Source organism: Helianthus annuus, chromosome 17 (assembly GCF_002127325.2).
Source record: "Helianthus annuus cultivar XRQ/B chromosome 17, HanXRQr2.0-SUNRISE, whole genome shotgun sequence".
Classification (NCBI taxonomy): Eukaryota; Viridiplantae; Streptophyta; class Magnoliopsida; order Asterales; family Asteraceae; genus Helianthus; species Helianthus annuus.
In genome coordinates, this window is record NC_035449.2 from 165,623,669 (window position 1) to 165,629,668 (window position 6,000).

Here is a 6,000-nt window from a genome sequence, read left to right on the forward strand (position 1 = left end):
TTATCAAAGCACACGATGCCATTTGAGATACTTCCCTCTCCAGTGATAAAACCGCCTTTGTCACCCGCAAAAGCAACATACCCTCCTCTAATATTTCTCACGTCGTATAGGAGCCGTAAGTCGCCAGTCATGTGCCTGGATGCCCCACTATCAACAATCCAATGACTATTAATAGTTCCTCCTAGAACATCCTGCACATGTCATTTAAAACATCAGTTGAGAATGGGGACCCAAGCCTTAGTGGTCTTGGGTCGTCCCTGAGCATCACGAAACGTGATATCAATCTCTTGATGGTTTTCAAGAACAATTGCTCCCCCTGAATAGTCACCCGCCTTAGGTAACCAAGTTCGTTTTTGCTTACCAGTTTTTGAAGATTCTGGTTTTACAGGTTGTGACACACTTGGTTCCTTTTGAACTGTTTTAACTTCAGATTTTAAAGCTTTTTCAACAGTTTTCATGTTCTTACGTCGTTGTTTAGTTTCTTGTTCTTTTACAGTTCGTTTATCATGTTTAGGTGAAACTGACCGACGTTGAGGGTGAACTGTTTCAGGTGGAGCTTTCTCAACAAATTTACTCTTTGCAGCATTTGGGCAGTTTCTGATGATGTGCCCAATTTCTCCACATTTAAAACATGTTCTCCTTTCAACAGATTTTGGAGAACTTGATTGACCACAAGATGTCGAACTCGTGGAACCCGAGGTACTAGCCTTTTCATCACACCCATTTGTGCGTTGAGTGTAATTGTTATCACTGTTACGCTTTAAGATTGTTACTTGTTTTACAAAATCCGTGTTAGATTTGTTTTCAAAAGTTTCAATCTTATCAGTACCCTTGGATGACACGAACTTGACATCTTTTGCTTTCTTTTGAAAACGAGCTCCTTTTGATTCAGACTTCATCTGAGAGACTTTATGCTTTTGAGCTCGTTTGACTGGTTGTTTACCATTAGAAGCAGTAGGTTGTTGACTGGTTGAAGATTTTTGTTTACCAAACTGTTTTCTAATCTCAGCCTTAGGAATTGGATCACATTGTGCTACCACAATTCCCGGAAGTGTTTTTCCCAAGAATTTGTTTGTGTTGTCTTCAAAGACTTTGTCAATCAAAGATTTATTTACATTTTTAATTGGGAAAACATGATCTGAGTAGATTTTATTATCTCCAACCAATGTATACAACACGTTACTGCTTTTAACAGTAGTCACACCTGTCTTATCAGCTTTGACAGGATCAATCCCTTGCTTCTTAACAGATGGAACATCAGGAGTATCAGGATCACAAAGAATGTGATTCTCTCGTGGAATAACTACTCCTTTCATCTTGTTAAGTGATTTATCCCGTTCACCTACATCCACTTTTGACTCATCATCCGATGTCTCATAGTCCTCGATAATTGGAGGACTTTGCTTCACGGATGATGAAGTTTCCGGTTGCTCAGAAGATGTATTTGAAGAATTGTCCGGTTTGAACCCTAGTCCAGCAGCAAATTCCTCAACATCAAGAGGCACACTGGGTTCATACCGAGGCATCTCCTCCTCATCAGGCATTTTGGTATAATTGTTCATCAAAGGGGGCGGACATTTCTTATACCCTATGCCTTTCTGATTTCCCTTCGGTTGTTGAACCTCGATGATGTGGTCAAGCACAAATTGGGAGTTAGAATAACTATCCAATTTTTGTTTGATCGCATCATGCTCGCATTGGGCAATGGCTAATTGCTTCTTAGTTTCTTCCACAATGTTAATATATTCATTTATACTTACTTGCTTGTGGTAAACTACTTTGTTAACCTCGGACACATTTTTCTTTAATGTTTCTATTACAGATTTAAATTCTTTTTCATTCCGAGTTAAAGCCATGTTCGCCTCTTTGCATTTCGACAGTTCAATAACCAAATTTTGATTATGACTATGAAGCTTTTCTGATTCAAGCTTCATATCAGCACATGATTTACAAACACTAGGAGCAGGAGGTTCAGAATTTACCTGACTAGAAGAGGCTGAACCGTTTGCCATAAAGGCAGTTTGAAAAGAAAACGCTCCATCTTCAGAAAATAGCTTCTCCATTTCCTTTGATGCAGTAGCCGCCTTTCTAATCAGAATTGATTTCTGACATTTAAGCTCATCAGCTTCATTCAGTAGATCCTGAATATCATCATCTCCTTCCTCCTTCACATCAGGCTCTGAGTGATTATCCCCAGAAACAGAGCCTTCTTCATCCGAACTTCCAGAATAACCAGAACTATCATCACTTCCAGAAGACTCTTCTTTATGAACATGCTCGATGATCTTTGCATAAAGAGCTGTTCCACTTCTCTGATCATCATCACCAAACTGAACTGACCAGTCACATCCCTCATCTGCTTGAACAGCCAGAGCCCGATTGGGATTTGAAGTTCCAGGCTGGCCCTGATTGTTATTAACTGCCACCATCCTCCTCTCACGGTTCTCTTGCTGGGCATTCACATTTGTATTACTCGTCTGGTTTCTGAAAGGGTTGTGATTGCCATGTTTTGTTGGTAGAGTGCACTCACGTTTGAAGTGCCCTTTGTTACCACAGTTGAAGCATGTCACGGCGTTGATATCAAACCCATACTTCGTATCTTTCTTTCCTTCCAACGAAGTTCTACCAGTACGAGCCATAAAGTCTTTGGCCCTTCTAACCGCACTTGCAAAAGCCCACTTAATATCCATCAACTCCATTTCTTTCTTGTCGATCTGTTGATAATCTTCATTGGTCATGTTGATGTTTCCAAGCTGACCTGCTACCAATCCACAGTAAGCACTGACCATTGTATTAATAATTTCCATGTGCTCTTTAGCAACTTCAATGCTGAGGTGTGAAAGGTTTGAATTATCGACTCGGATTGTGTGAGGATTTTGAGGTTGAGGATTGTTTGTATAATGAGCCTGCTGTTGTTGTTGTGGAGGTTGGACTTGTGGCTGTGTTGGGACAGGAATGTACGACCTCGGATCGAATTGAGGTTGTGGTGGAGCAGCTGTTGACTGACGAAACGGAAAGGAACTTGTGTTGGACACAAATGCAGTTTGCAGTTTAGGTTGTTGTTGTTGAGCTGCAGCGGATCTTGCCAAAGCATCGAAGCCTGGAAGGTACATTTCTGTATTCTGAGGAGCTGGAGCACGCCTTGCTTTCCTGATTTCTTCATCATTTTTATGTTCTAGCTTCTGAATGAACTCGTAGATGTTAACCGTGTCTAGAGTTCCAGTGTGCTTCAACAACTCAATAAATGAACTCCATTTTGGAGGCAAAGCGTCAGCAAACCTATTCACCATGTCTTGTTGAGTAGAAACAACCCATAAGCACACATTTCACTGATCAGATGATAGAAACGGGTTGTCATATCATTTAGAGTTTCGTTTTCCAAAAACTGAAACGATTCAAACTCTTTCTTCAACAAATCATGACGAGACTTTCGAGCAGCTGCATTGCCTTCTCCTCTAGCTACTAAGGCATCCCACAACGTTTTCGTGGTCTTGCAGTAGGAGAACTGATGATAGATATCTTTGTTGAGTGCTTGTGTAAGTGTAGCAAAGGCCTTTTTCTCCAATTCATAAGCCTTCTTGTCATTTTCCAGCATGTTGGCATAACCTTCTGAAGTGGACGCAGCAGTTTCAAGATTAGTATTGAATGCATTGATGAAACACGTCCAAAGATCGGTGCTTTGCCCTTGAACGTACGTGTGAAAACGGTTTTTCCATGATGGAAAATCGTTCATATGGTTCAACTTCGGTGGACGATTGTTGCTTCCCGTTTCGCTTTCACTAATCAAAAGGTTTTGAATGCTTTGACTTTGATTGGATACCAAAGCCCATTGACTTGGACTGATTGATGGCGGTGGAAACATACTTTTTGCCCAAGCATCAGCAGAAGTTAGTTCTTGACTAGATTGTGAGTTCAAACTCCAATCCCAAGGACTTGTACAACTCATTTTGATCAAATATTAATAGATAACCTACACAAACACAAACTGTTAAATGCAAACAGACCCGAAATGAAAGATACAACCTGGTTCGAAAGATCAATACTGGTTCGAAAGATCAATACTTGTTCGAATGATCAACAGTGTTCGAACGATCACTGTTGAGTTTCGCACAATAACTTCGAAAGATTGACTTCGAAAGACTGACCACACGAAGGATCCTTATCTTTCGAAAGATGATTTCAAAAGATTCTCCTTATATTTCGAACACAGATCTCGAAAGATTCACCAACACGAAGGATCCTTATCTTTCGATGAGTAATAGTAGCTCGAAAGATGTATCCTACGACAAGATTCCTTGGCTCGAAAGATAGAACACAGGCTTCGAAGGATATTCGAAGGATGGGTATCTGTCGAGCCTCCTTTATCGAAAGATTATCTTTCGATGTCGAAGGATGTCTTTCGAAGAGCTCTGACACAACTGAAAAGGTGACAGGTTGGTGAAAAAGGTGACAGGTTGGTGTACCAACTTTCGGCAGAAGGGATGTTCTGCACACGATTTTTCACCAACTTTTTGACTTTCAAACAAGATTTCCCAAAAAGGCAAATCTTATCCAACAAGTCCAGTCACCGGAGATAACCGGAATCTTGGCCGGAAAATTCAAAGTCACTTAAAAACAAGTTTTCAAGTTACCCAACCCAACCTAGAACACTCCCGAAGGTTTAGAACTCGTTTTTCAGTTTTAAGATACAAGAAAAACCACCAAAACGGGTGCTAAACCTAGTGTCCAAACACACCAAGAACTTGAACAAACCCGGTTTTAAACAAGGTAAAGAGCCACGGCTCTGATACCACTTGTAGGTCCCTTCACGGAGGATGACGAACCTAAACCTTGTTATACAAACCTACTAGCGAGTGCGGAATCCAAGCTAGTAAGCAAACCGGGATAAAGCAAGTAGAGAAACAAACACACACAGGTTCACCGATTAACACCACTGTATTAATACGTATGAAGGTTTCGGTTACAAGCACAATGTTTACAAATCTAACTTGCAAACTCTCAAGTGTGTGTGTGTGTTTTCGGACAGAATGCTCTCAAGAACTCTATCTTTCTGTCTGTGTGCATCTATCTTCTCACATACACTGCATGGGTATATATATACCCAGCCCAGGTTGACATGTCCGAAGGATTCGATAGATGGTCGAAGGATCATCTATCGACTACAAAGCTTTCGAAGAATCAGTATTCACCTCGAAGGATGATCTATCAATCATCCATTCGAAGGTTCATCTTTTGAGTTCATCGAAGGATCAGTATTATCCTTCGATGTGCATCCTCGAGTCAGACAAATGACAACCAATAACTAACTGTTTGACCAAGTCAATCCGGAGGATGGTTGACTCGGTCAACTTACAGACTAACTAGGACATCGTTTACATATAGACCGAATATAGACAAAGTACAGACACAAGTGCACCAACAGTAGTCAGGGCACCCTCCAAGTACAACGCGATTTTGGGAAGACCTGGGATTGGAGATCTACAAGCACAAGCATCTACTCCTCACGGGGCTTTGGTATTCCAAACACCAAAAGTTCTTGCATGGGTTAAGTCAGCCTACGAAGTGTCTCTTCAGTATCCAAGGGGGAGGGGCCCGGGAAGACCTAAGGGAAGAAGGTGGAAGAATGGGTCCTCTGTGATAAATTCCTAGAGCAAACAGTCAAGGTGGGAAGCTACCTAAGTGACAAATGCAAAAGTGCCCTAAAGGAGTTGCTCCTCCATAACCTAGACGTGTTTGCATTCCAACACGGAGACATGACGGGAATTCCCAGAAGCCTGACAGAGCACCAGCTCAACACCTTCACATGGGCGAAACCAGTGAAGCAAAAGAAGCGGAGCATGGGACCAAACAAAAGAAGGGCTGCTTGTGAAGAGACCCGCAAATTACTTAGGGCGGGGATAGTAAGGGAAGTCAAATACCCATCCTGGGTTGCTAACCCAGTCATGGTTCAGAAAAAAGATGGGGGATGGAGGATGTGCATCGATTTCCAAGACCTAAACA